The 14,314-nt window shown below is 38.6% G+C and overlaps 1 protein-coding gene and 1 pseudogene across 2 annotated transcripts in view; one reads left to right on the top strand and one right to left on the bottom strand.

Moving 5' to 3' along the window:
• The window catches only part of DCC (DCC netrin 1 receptor), a 1,134,523-nt gene that overhangs the window by 939,121 nt on the left and 181,088 nt on the right, over positions 1 to 14,314 (bottom strand). The window lies entirely within an intron of this gene.
• LOC145713000 (uncharacterized) overlaps positions 4,320 to 14,314 on the top strand; it is a 52,172-nt pseudogene continuing 42,177 nt past the window's right edge.

Raw genomic sequence — 14,314 nt, 5'->3', positions numbered from 1 at the left:
TTCCAGCTGGAAAGAACAAGACACTAATTTTATTTTTTTTTACACATATGTCTGTTAACCCCAGGTCAGCCAACCTTAGCACTGAGGCCATGCCACCCACCCTACATCATTCATTCATTCATTCATTCATTTATTCATTCATTCATTCATTCAACACACTTTATTAAAACCCTACTCTGATCTAAGGAAAAATAAAAAGAACAGATAGCCACTGCTATGAAGGAGTTTATAAACTAGGTTAAGAGAAAAGACCTGTTTACAAGAAACTACTAGAGAGGGAATTATATTAAGACAAATAGGATACTACAGTAAGGCAAGCAGCTCTCTGGGGAGTTATGAGTCTAGCAAAGCCCATGAGCTGGCCTTTTGAAAGGGCTACTAGAAATACAAAGATGAGAAGAGTCAGTAAGTATCATGAAGCTGTTTCTGGTCTGAGGTATAGAGGGATGGAAGGAGATAAAACCAACCAAAATACAAGGCAGGAGTTATTATGTAATTTAAAAAAATGGAGACAAATATAGACAGACTAGAAAAGGAAGAAATTCAGTTTGAACAGGCAAAATCAGGAAAGATTTGACAGGTGTTGGTAAAGTTGTATATATTTGCATGTGCATTTTTTTTTAATTACAAAAGTAATATGTGATAAGCTTCAAAAAAGTAAAAGTAAAGAAGAGCAGTGTTAGGGGAGAGAAGAGGATATCACAACAGACAGCCTTTGAAAAGTGTAACAAATGAAAAGAGAGAGTTTGAGTTGACACCACAGTGTGAACAAGGCAGAAAGGCAGCAGGAAGTTCAAAAGTGACCACATGTCGGGCCCTATGTAGTGTGATGGCAGGTGGAGGTGAGCAGGAGAGGAGGGTACACTTGACACATAGGTTGCTATATGGTTGTGGGGGTCTGATGACACACTGGGGATGGAGGAAGCACTGCCAAATCCAATGGTTGTTTGGATGCTGGAATGAAATGTTTAGCTCTGTTTTAGGAAGAGCCTACTGGCAATGATTCATGGACAGTTTGAATCGAGGATATAAGCCCAGTCAGGTGGCCATAGCAAGAGCCTGAAGAAAAGTACAAGATGTGGGTTTTTAGAAAGTAAAAAAAGGGGGGGTAATTCTCAGGGATGGGCAAAGTCAGGATATTCTAGTGCTCATGGATAAGAATTGTACTTCATCAGAGATATGAAATGAGATTGTCAGGTGATCAGAGCGAGGCACAAACATGGGGAGATCACTGACCAGTTTTGGACAGCTAGCATGCGATATAATTAGAGTTTCTCAAGGGTAAAAATCAACATTTTACATTAGCAGACAGTGAAAAGCCATGTGTTATTCTCTAATAATATGCATTTTTTTCTCTTTATGTTCTTTTCTTTTCTTTTCTTTTCTTTTCTTTCTTTCTCTCTCTCTCTCTCTCTCTCTCTCTCTCTCTCTCTCTTTCTTTCTTTTTCTCCAGACATGTAATACTTGGGGATATGAGATGGCTACAAGGGGTCCAAAAATGTATATGTGCAGTAGACTGTAGTTGCCTTCTCAGACTGTAATTTTAAGTCTCCAAGTAGAAACCCTAGGAGATATTTATATCCTGGAAGATTTCAGCTAACTATGTATTTGCCTCCAGGCAGCAGCCTCAACAGTAGCTGTGTTTACTTTCCAACACTGAATGGGAAACATCATTTTGAAAAAGCTAATTTCCAAAACCCACCCCATAACAGCCTAATTTTAGAACCTATGAAAGCTAATAATTTCAAAATTCTACCCGACAGTTTCTTGTTTATGTTTTGCAACCCAAGTCTAAAAATATCATAAGGAAGATTTTAAATATTACTTTGTCTATTTATTTACTGATTACTGTATTTATTTATATATTCCCTGAAGCAAAGGCACAGCAACTTATTGTTTCCAGTGGTGTTTGTCCTCTAGACTGGAGGTTGTTTTCCCATGATAAGACAAGGACCTGGGGAGAAACTCAGATGAAGAAAAATCAGAGTTCCTGATTAAACTCTCCAGTAAAAAAAAGAATAAAATCTAATAACTGTATGCTAGAACAGCATAGGCTTCTTGCACCCTAGTATTGACAGCATCCATCTCCTTAAGGATGATTAAAATCAGGAAGGCACTGCACTGAGGCTAAACCTTACATGAAGAAATAATAATCAAACCTGGTTCTCTGAGAGGGTCTGATTGTCAGCAATGCAGCACTTTAAAGGAGAGATTGTTTTAAAAGTTCCAGACTTCTCTGTAAAATGTCTAGGAGTTTTCTTGGGAATTAAGTCTCTTTTACAAAATGTTGAAATAACCCTTCAAATAGAAGCAAAATCAGTAATAAAAGAAAAAAGGCATTCCAACTTGATACAATAGGACGTGTCCTAGGGGAAATAGGTGGAATTCGGTATATTTTCAAACTCATTTTTCAGTAACATTTAGACAAAGTGGTTAAATCAAACACTGTCACTTTTGACTCGTCTTTAAGATTGGGAGCCCTGTCCCAGATGTGGAATGGAGGCCACCTGTAGCCAAGGAACATTCAACTTTTAATATGATTGATATGTGAGCCTTACTAAAAATTCTTACATTGATAAAACTGTCCTGCTCCCAATTTAAAAAATACTCCTTAGATCTGTAAGAGAGGACCCTGTGGGGAAGCCCACATCTCTAGGATGTCCTTTTTGGAGGAAGTTAAAAAGTTACACTGAGTAAAATACCTAAGGAAGAAACAGCCTACTACTTAGCCCGTCTGACCCCAGCTTCCTATTTCTGTCTTTTCTCCATTCTTACTGTGAAAGAGTTTCTTGAAATTCATGTTGATCCATTTACTTTCTTCCCCTTTGACATTCTAGTTCCAACAAACTCGTATCAAATCCAATAACCGTATGTTAGAACAGCATAGGCTTCTTGTACCCTATTGTTGACAGCATCTATCTTCTCTCCATTTCCTATTTCCATGTACCATTCTTCTTCCCAGCAAAATCCCCTGCCCCTTCCTCTATTTCTCAAACTTACAGACTGGGGAATAAGCTTAGGAATTCCCTGAGCTTGCACCAATTGGTTAACAAGGCATAAAGAATTAGCCATAGGATGTTCACACCCAAGTTTGGGTAAACAAGATTAGTTAAATAAGTACAGATAAGGCAGGGCAAAGTCCCCAGTATAGTACAAAGATATAGGAAGCAAAAAAGATTAGGTATTCTGGGCAGGGAAACACCCCAACTTACTACTATAGCACAAAGCTGCTTTTGCGGGAAGGAAGGACTAAATTAGGTAAATAGGTATATAGGGCTATAGACCGCTGCAGGGTAAAGTTGCCCAGAGTGGAGCTAATTAGCAAAAGAAAGATGCCTTGTTGACCCTGAGGTAGCATGCTCTGTCTTTCTTGTCCCCTAAACTAGTTTAAATAGAGGTGGTGCTTCAAGTCTCCTGTAAACAACCTTCCTACTGCCAGGATTTTGGTTTTTATTAACCCAAACCCCCAACCCTGCGTATCTTCAAAACCCCCTTTACCTCATGCCCATGAGTTAATGTTCATTATTTAATTGTCTCTTTGTACATGCCCACCACCAGGTTTGTAAGCCTAATAAAAAATGGAGCAAGGACCCTTACTCAGGGCTCTTGTCTTCTCCGGGACATTAGCCATCTCTCGCATTTTAATCCTGCATCCTGCTTTCTTGTTGGACAAGAAAGAACTCCAGACCCAGACTGTATGACAACAGACCTTTACACCCTGGCTTGAAAAGGCCTTGCTCTTTTGTTCTCCTGTTCTACCTTAGTGCCTGCATGATCTTGTGTTTGAAATGGTATCTCCCCACTTTTTTTTTCCTTTTCCAATTTAAAAGCCCCTTTTCTTTAAGGAGTCCAGATTCCCCCAGGACCTTATACATCTTCTTCTGTGACCCAAAGCATGTTGCACAAACTCTTACAACCCCCAGCACTTTGCACCATATCATCAGGCATCTACTTTTCCACCCTATGCCCAATAGTTTGGTCCTGAAAGACACAGATCTATGTTGTCCTTGTGCAACATAGCCCTGAGGGGGGCTCAGGAAACGTTTATTGAATGAATTTGGAAAATCAGCACATACCAATTTCCTCAGAATATATTTCTTTCATTTCAAATAGAAAGGCATTTGCATTTTTTTATATTGTTTCCAATTAAAGAATTATTTTAGTGTTTTTAAAACGCATTCACTGCCCAATAAACCTCCCAGACAATCTTCTCAAATTAATTCTGGTTTTATAGAGACCGTGCTTTTCATTGGACAGCATATTTTAATGGACATGATTTTAACATCTAGTTATAAAATTTCTGCCACCAAGTTTCACAAATGTGTCAGCTTAACAAGAGATTGGATCGCAATGATACACCCCATACGGCCTCAGCTGTACAGAAAATAGGGTGAGTAATAAGGAATCAGACAAGGCCTAGAACTGCTATGTTCATCTCACACATTCAGTTCTGCTCCACTGTTTCTTCCTTCTCCAAAGGGAGAGAGCCCAAGTAGAGGTGTTCTACATTCCAGGATTGCTCTGTCAGGAGCAGGTTCAGGATAACAGCAAAGCACCTAATAGATCCAGAAATTGGATCTTGCAATATTAAGCTTTAAGTGAAGCTTCCACAGAAGGTGATGTATAATTACTGTCACTAGTTCTTTGATTGATTATTGATTGTAATCATCTGCTCTCTCCCATGACAGAGCTGGCTCTAACTCGTCCATGCAGTGACTGATAATGGCATGTCCCTTCTTTTCAAAGGTAACTTATGCATATTGCTGCTTGAGATAAATTACTCATTGACGGTGGGGGATGGAGAAAAGTAGTAAAGGAGAAACTCAAGTTTATTAGTAGACTTAATGATATATTGTACTCAATATCTGTATTCCAGCTATCCATAATGAGGCTGGACAAAACTTACAATGGGGAGCCAGTATGTCAGGGAGCTTGGCTATTGGATTCTTTGGCCAATAAAGTAAAATAATATGATGCATTTGACAAGTTGAATAGAAATTATGTTTTCAAAATAATACTAATACTTCACTTATGTAAGAAACATTAAAGATCACAAATGAAGTACCTTAAGTTGGAAACATTTCCCTGGATTGCTTTAATTAGGATTTGGAGAAAATAAGCATTAAAGATGAAATTTTACTCTCAATATGCAATGTAGTACTCAATCATCGCTTTTACTAAATTTGTGACCTCTTCTAAGTTAATTAGCCTTTCTGAATCACAGCATCTATTACAAGTCCAATGCATGTCAGGCTCTCAACAAATATTTGTGCAGTGAGTGAATGAACCTTAATCTCTTTATCTGTAAGATGACTTAGAAAGTAAGTCAGGTCTGGCAAACACAGATTCCGCATGAGGCCAAGTAGGCCAAGTGTGTGAATTAATCTAATGGGAGATATTAAAATTTTGTTTTCAAAATTGATTTAGCCAAGTCAAATAAGTCTTCCTGATAGATTTATTTTCTTTTTCCATAGCTTGATTTAATATGTGAGTTTCCAGTTTGTCCATAATGACTATATGGTTGTTATGAAAGTTATGTGAGAGAATACATAGGAAGCATCTAATACGGTGCCAGGTGTTTTTAAAAACTGAAGCTATATTTTAAATAGCATTTTAATATGAAACCTTTTTTAAGAAATAATTTTTCTTACTGTTAAATATCTTCCATTAGGTCATGAATTGATAAACACAAGGTGGTATATCCATACAATAGAACTTAATTTGGCAATACAAAAAAATAAAGTACTGATACATGCTACAATACAGATGAACCACTGTGCTAAGTGAATTAAGTGAGTCACAGAAGCCACATCTTCATTACATACCTATCAAAGTGGCTAAAATAAAAAAAAAAAAAGAATAATGATAGAACCAAATGCTAGTGAGGATGCAGAGAAATTGTACTGCTCATACATTGCCAATGAGAATGTAACAGGATATACAGCCACTGTGGAAAAGAGTTTGGCAATTTCTTATAAACTTACATGCAATTTCCATATTGTACTCAGAAACTGTACTCTTATACATTTATGCCAGAAAAATGAAAATTTAGCAAAAGCCTATACAGCAATGTTCATAGCAGCTTTATTTATAATGGCTAAAAACTTGAAACAGTTCAGCTGTCCTTCAGCAGATAAATGGTTAACATGTAATGGACTATAACACAGCAATGAAAAAGGAATGGGCTATGGATATATGCCACAACCTGGATGGTCTCCAGGGAATCATGCTAAGTCAAAAAGTTCAATCCCAAAAGCTTAAATACTGTTTGATTCTATTTATATAACATTTTTGAAATGACAAAACTTCAGAAATGGAGAACAGATTAGTGGTCACAATGGTGAGGGGGCATTCAACATGAGAGTACAAGGATTCCTGTGGGGATGGAATTTTTCTGCATCTGGACTTTAGTGGTTGGTACACCTTCATGTGTGACAAAACTATTTGGAATGAAATACAGAGACATGAGCTCTCACACAAACAAATGATTCTAAGTAAAACTGGGTAAATCTGAATACTATCCGTGGCTGGCATCAATATCAGTATCCTGGTCATGATATTGTACTACACTGACATAGGATTTTAGAATTGGAAGAAATTGTGTTAAGAATGCACAGGACCTCTGTGTATTATTATTTACGATGTCATGTGAATCCACAATTATCTCAATAAAAATACCTATTAAAAATTTTAAAGGTCACATATTATATGATCTTACTTATATGAAATGTCCAGAAAAGGTATATCCATAGAAATATAAAGTAGATTAGTGGAATAGGGACTGGAGAGAGGGTGGGAAAGGAAGTATGGCATTTCTCTTTGGGGTGATGAAAATGGTCCACAAGTAGATAGCTGTTGATAGTTGCCCAGGTTCGTGAATATACTAAAAATTCACACTTTTAAAGTGTATGTTTTATGTTATGTGAATTACATCTCATCACCCTTGACAGTTTGTCTCTAGGTTAGGAAAGGTGGCCTTCAGAAAAGGTAAAAGGATAGAAAATAATTTACAGACAACTCTCCTCTTTCCGCCACCACCCACTGGGCAAGAAACTCCCTCCTTTAACCTTCATTGAATTACTTATTTGAAAGAAGGGCTTCTCACACACAAACCCTTCAATCAATGTTGATGCACGGTTCTCAGCTGTTGTCTCCCCATGGAGCAGCACCTGAACATGAAATCCAGCTCCCAGAATATGCCTTTAAAAAATGCCATTTGCCTTGTGCAGAAACATTCAAATCCAAATTAATGGTAATATTATTTTGCACTTTGAACTCACTCTACACAACACTTTACAATAAAGGATCAGGTTCTAGAACCTATCTTGGTGAAACTTTGTGAACTGTTCAGCTTCCACAATTCTGAAAAACAAAAACCTTAAGGAATGCTCCAGAGAATTAACAGATGCAACTTTTGTGTGAAATCCTCTTACTAATCACCATGCATAAGACATCTGGCCAGTATGAATTTTTGACCCTTCTTCCCCTAAGTGTCAGCATAAATCTTTTCCTCCTAGAGTAGAAGAAACCAGAGGATGGGCTTTGCTTTTGAATTTAGACTAAGTTCTGCACACAATCCCTCAGATAGTGCATAAGTACCAAGACCACTAGGTTATCCACAGGCTTGATGCTGGCCATGAGTAACGACGTCACTGTCAGAAAGACTGCAGCAAAATCTCTACCTTTTGCCTGAGCAAGGTGAAAGAGTGGAGGTGGTTATGGAAATGAGATTGGCTCACAGAAAGTAATAATTGCCTAAGATGGTGGGTTGGTTTGGGGGATTTAATTTCTTTCTTTCTTTCTTTAAGATCAAGAATAAAACATGGATCATGACGGATTATTCCAGAAAACCTTAGGAGGTATTAGTACAGACACTAAACCTCAGAGAAAGTGATGACAGTAGGTAACAATGAAGCAGAAGAAACTATAAAAGGGAGGTAGGAATGTGGGTGTCAAGGGAGGTAGATGAAATATTTTAATATAGCAGCATTATTGAGTAATTTTCACAAGCCAAGAAGAGTTCAAGCAAAAAAAAAAAAAAAAGAAATAAAGAAAAAAAAAAGGAAACTCATTAAGCTAGTAGGGCCATAAAGAGAGAGAGAAAACAAAAACCAAATTTCAAGTCTACTTTCAGGAAACACTTCTGTAAGGAAATAAGTTTGATATTTTTAAATGCCATATCCAAACTATAGTGCAATGAATATATGGATTTACTTTCAAATATTTATCAAACTGGTGTATCTTTTGACTGTCGTATTATATTTAAAGCTGGTGTTGAGGGGTGCCTGGGTGGTTCAGTCCAACAAGCGTCCAACTCTTGATTTTGGCTCCGATCATGATCTCACGGTTCATGAGCACTATCTCCACGTCACGCTTTGTGCTCACGGCGCGGAGCCTGCTTGGGATTCCCTCTCTCTCCCTCTCTCTCCCCCTCTCTCAGAATAAATAAACTTAAAAAAATAAAGCTAGTGTTGAATGATTTTGGAGGGCAAATGTTGTAGAACAGAACTAGCATGTTTCAACTGCTTTTCAGAGGTTTCTAGTAGTTTCTGTGTCTTCTGGAGACAAGCATAAGTGGCATCCTTGTAGTGAGAAGCCCTGGAATCTTTTATTGTTTATATGTGACACACATCTCAGAGCAGTTTGTAGGACTGATAAAACACTAGCTAACTGCTTGACTCATCAGTTTGAAGGCAGCCCTGGAGAGAAGGGGTTCCTCACAAAATAGCCCAGAGAACAGGAGGTGGTTTAAAAGCAGTGACAGCTTTGGAGTAGATGTTTGAACATCTAGAAGGACACCCCAAAGACAGTGACATTAATGGAAATTGTGCAGTAAATAGCAGCTATTTAGAGGACGATTTACCTTATTTCTTTATAATCTCTCTTTGGGAAATTGCAGCATTTCTCACTTCCGGCGTCACCTTTCTAGATCTTTTATCTGTAGCCTTTGCCTTCCGGTTTTAGGGTCGCTAAAGCCAATGAAAATAAATTAGACTGGCGTTACCGGAAGCTGCACCTGTCTGTGCTCCCCTCAGCTTTCCACATCTTCCAGGAAAGTAAAGGAGCGGATCTCTGCCTGTCTCGGGGGTTCTCCTCCAGTTCCTACTAGTGCGTATCTCTGAATGTTTCCCGACACTTAGTAAATGTTCTGGGACAAAGACAGTCAAGACATATGTTTTTCCTAGGTTTTGGTAATTTCATTCCTTTTCTCTGCAAAATGCTATTTTTAATTCTTGAAGTATGGTGGAGTAGGAAGAACACTAAACATAAAGCCCAAAGTCCTAGTTCCACCTATTGAACGCTTCCTGGGTGCCATCTATTATGTTTTACATGCATAATCTCTCTGTTTTTATAACTCTGCGACAATCCCCATTTTGCAACTGACAAAACTGAGGCTTACTTAGAAATGTTTAGTAACTACCCCAAAGTCACGTGACTACAAAGTGGTACAATTAAAACTTAAACCTAGTGACAGATCCTCTCAAATGCTTGGAATCTTTCACTTCGCCTTCCTGCTTTTCTTGCTGATGAACTTGGACAAAGGACTTACCTATTCTCAGCCTTGGGCAGCTCCATATCCAAAAGGTGTCACAAATGTGTAAGTGTGTATGTGTAAAATACGTGTCATCCCTCAAAGACAGATAATATCCTTGACCTTTCTACTTAATGAAACATAGCAATCATATGAAATTATCTGTAAACAGCAAATTCCTTAAAATATATTATTTTTAATTTTTTTCAGTATGCAATATACACTATACTGTATGTAGCATATTCCTATTTCTCTGAACTATATTAGTAGGTTTTAGTTGCATTCAAAGTTTTAACTACAGCTTTCTACTATAGTTTTTTGTTTGTTTGTTTTAGAAATTTGTTGAAATTTTCCATTTGATTGGACAGGAGGATTACCCATGATACTTTTCCAGAAAGGCAAATAGGCTAAGGGCAGATGTGTTCCTTTCTCCGATTCACAGGACAAGAAGTCTGCCTGGAGCAGATATTATCATTGTTGCATCCACAAGGTGACTTTGGTAGATAAGAAGGAAGCTAGAGGTAGATGCCTCTTCTTATAGGCAGAATGTATATGATAAGGAATAATTCTTATATGTGCAAGTCATTGGCATGAGTGACTATACAAGATGAGAGTCTGAGACTCTGAGGAACAGGTGATGCCAATGGTTTTTAACAAAACCTGTAGAGACTTGAAGAAACAGCAATGTGTTTCTGCTGTAGGGAAACACATCTGTCTATTCTATTTATTTTTAAGTTTATTTATTTTCAGAGAGAGAGAGAGTGTGTGTGCATGCATGTGTAAGTGGGGGAGGGGAAGAGAGAGAGAATCCCAAGCAGGCTCCACACTGCCAGTGCAGAGCCTGGTGCAGGGCTCGAACCCACAAACCATGAGATCATGACCTGAACTGAAGTTGGACACTTAACTGACTGAGACACCCAGGCACTCTGTAGACAGCTCTTTTAAATCCTAGCAGTAATAGGAATGTGACGGCTCTTCCTCTTACCTGAAGGGGCCAGTCCCAATCCTGAATAGTAAATATTTTTATGAATATTTAATAATACGAATTAGGAGAACTTATATTTTCTTCTGTTGGAAAACCAGACATAAAGATGAGTATTGGAATACTGGTTCACTTCTAATCGTCATGAACAGCAGAGAAAACCCACTGCAGTGAAAACCTGGGCCTCGGAATGCCCACAGCCTTTCGTGTACAGAATGGCAGTAGGTGCATGGTTTTTCATCTGTCAGCTGATGGGTAAATTTTAGGCCTGTGAGCCAAGTGTTACAAATCTGTATGCTGACCAGGGGCCTAACTGGTAAAAGCTTGGCCTAAACTTGTTACTAGTGGCTAACTATACCAACCATATCTTCTATCAGAAATTTTGTGCAGAAACACAGATATAGCTTAGAGTAGAATCCATTAGGTGCTAAAGACTATGAGTAAGCAGAAACCACAAGTGGGAAAGCCCGGAGATAAAAGTTAACTATAGTATGAATAGGTCACTAGGGCTGATGAAACTTGAAAGGTTCTATGTCCAGTTACTGATTTCCAGTTTCTGAGCCAGGCTCCAGTCTCTTTGAATTTTTTTCTTTAATGTTTATTTATTTTGAGAGAGTGGGAGGGAGGGAGGGGGAGAGGGAAGGAAGGGCAGAGAGAAAGGGAGACACAGAATCCGAAGCAGGTTCCAGGCTCTCAGCTGTCAGCACAGAGCCCACTTCGGAGCTCGAAATCATGAGCTGTGAGATGGTGTCCTGAGCCAAAGTCAGAAGCTTAACCAACTGATAAGCTCCAGGTTTTTTGAAGCTGTACTTAAGGACTGAATGTCTGTATTGCCCTTCCAAATTCATATATTGAAATCCTAAACCCCAATTGTTAAGGGTTATTCAGAGGGGTGCCTTTGGGAGGTAATTTGGTCATGAGTGTGGAGCCCTCAGGAATGGGATTAGTGTTCTTATAACAAAAAGAAACAGAAGAGCCCCTTCCCCTCTTTCTACCACAGGAGGGTACACTGAGATGTCGGCCCTGTGCAACCCGGAAGAGAGCTTTCAACAGAACAGGACAATGATGGAGCCCTGATCTCACACTTCCAGCCTGTAGGACTGTGAGAAATAAACTTCTGTTGTATGAGCTGCTCAGTCCATGGTGATTTGTTACATCAGCTGAACAGACTAAAAACTGGCAATACGGCTGTACTTGCTCTTCTTGGAAACCTAGCAGTGCAGACATTTTCTAAAAATTTTTTTAAACCCAAATAAAAGGTAAAAACTCCTGACTTCGTTATTTTCATGTGTATCTTACAGAAATTCTCCCAGCCTTAGTTTTGAAGAAGAATGTTACAGCTTGTGCAGTATTTATTAAAGAACTAATGAGATAAAGGAAAAATGAGAGAAATGTTTGCCTACGCAAGAGGACAGCCTGACCCACAATCAGTTTATTATACTGGCATACCGATCTGAGAATTTTAACCCACTTGTGCTGCCTACCGTAATGTTGGTAACAAGATTCTACATCATCTTTAGCTGTAATAAGGAGCAACTACAAGATTTCAGAGCTTAGAAATGCAGTGGTTTTATTTTTTACTCACGAAAGCATGCCAGTCTGCTCTGCTGACCCTTCACATTAAAGCTAAAACAGGTTGCCTAGAAAATCATTCTATAGAAATAAGGCAAAGCTCTTGGGGATCAGACTAGTTGCCCTCCTTCTCCAGAACTGGCAGAGCCTTAGATACTCTTGACCTGATGCCCTCCTACATGCCAAATAAATATAATGATTTCATTTTCTTGAAAATACTTTTACCAGCCACCCAGATAGACCAAAATTAACCTCAGGAAAACCTTCACTTGTGATTGAATTTGAATGACTGTGTTTACACAAAAGCAAAATAGCGGTTTGTGTGGGATTTTCTGCAGCCTGAGATGAGATGGTCAGCTTCTCCAGCATGTACATATTAATGGTCTAAATCATTACATATGTAACCACTAAAAAGCTCATTTAGCAACCACTGAACTCTACATTTTTCTAACACATTTATTTTCACTTTTGCCCCGAAGATAAACAACTGGGGGGAGAATCCCTCATCTAAGTGCAATTAAGCTTAATAATTACTCAAACTTGTCACCCATAAATCATGACCAATAAAAGCAATCCCAATCAATTGCTTATCAGGGAAATACCTAGCTATGCTTTTTAATTTTTTTTTAATGTTTATTTATTATTGAGAGAGAGAGAGAGAGAGAGAGAGAGAGAGAGAGAGAGAGAGAGAAAGAGCATGAGCATGAGCATGGGAAGGGCAGAGAGAGAGGGAGACACAGAATCTGAAGCAGGCTCCAGGCTCTGACCTGTGAGCACAGAGCCTGATGCGGGGCTCGAACCCACAAACCGTGAGTCATGACCTGAGCTGAAGTTGGACGCTGAACCTACTGAGCCACCCAGGTGCCCCGATATGCTTTTAATATAACACAAGAATCATCATTTTATGTATCCGTACATAAAATTCCTTTGTTTAAAGAATGACCATGTTTGTTTTCATATCCTCCAGCAGAATGAATACAGTATGTGGATACCATTTACTGCAGACTTAAAAAAGGGAAGAACAAATTGCTCTAAATGTAGTGTTTTTACTCTTAAGATATGATATCACCTTTCATGAGTGTTTCCTTCAATACAGGGAAAGCAGAACCATTTGTAATGTAGCTTTTCATTAATACAGGAAGATGGAACCCAGTAAAAACCCTAGATCACGCACCTATCAGAATCCTATCCACGTCTAATGATATTAAAAAAAAAAAAAAAAAAAAAAAAGAACTCCACTTTGGGAAGAGCTTTCTTTTGCTCAATGAGTAAAAAGGTACTGATGTATGACTTTGGATATTTAAAAACCACCACCTGAAGATATATTCTGAAGTTTTCTGGAGATATTTGGAATGTAGTGAGTGGAAAATAGTGCCCATCAGACTAGCACACAGAGGGCATTTTACTATATCCCTATTTCCATATTTCCCAGAAAGGTAGACCTATAAAATTCTTGTGCATGTGTGTGTGTGTGTGTGTGTGTGTGTGTGTGTGTGCACATGTATAACTGTGCATGCACAAGCATAAATCCATCAATTCTGAGAATATACTAAAAGCCCATGCTTTTCTGTGGTTGTTCATACATTATAGTTAATAAAACTGCACATATTTGAAGAGATTTTTTAAGCACACTGAGACACAGTATTTCACGAAACTCTCTGAATAGTCCTGGAAAGTAAACAGGGAAGATAGTGTAGATCTACAGATGAATTGAGACTTGCTCATAGGCCAGAATACTTTGGCCTCCAATCTAGATCTTCTGCATCCTAGGGAAGTGCCCATTTCACTGGACATAATGAGACTCTTAAAAGATCATACTGCTCTGAATTGTCATTTACCAAGCATCGCATCTTGTACCCTACAGCCACCAGCAGTACCTGAAGACTTGTCTCTTATCCTCCACGTACCAGGGATTGCTATCACCAATTAGGTTACAAATGCTTGTCCACTAAATTCACCATGCTTAATATTAATATCCCCATGCTTAATATGGCCATCTATCTCTCCCTCTTACTTCCCCTCTCTCCAAGCTCTTTGTTTTTTCTTCTTTCATTCTTCCTTCTGCCTCCACTGGGCCTTCTAGAAACTCCGTCCCATGCCAAACAAGTTTTCCTACATCCTCAAATGCTTTCTAAGGATAAATTCTATCTCTCTGCTTAACTCATACCTGCCTCTCCCCCAAGGACACCGATTCTCCTGAAATTTTTGAAAAGAATGAATGCGTGATG

This window comes from Panthera onca, chromosome D3 (assembly GCF_046562875.1).
Source record: "Panthera onca isolate mPanOnc1 chromosome D3, mPanOnc1 haplotype 2, whole genome shotgun sequence".
Taxonomy (NCBI): Eukaryota; Metazoa; Chordata; class Mammalia; order Carnivora; family Felidae; genus Panthera; species Panthera onca.
Note: the sequence above shows the minus strand (reverse complement) of the source record. Positions and strands in the feature narration are given on the sequence as shown.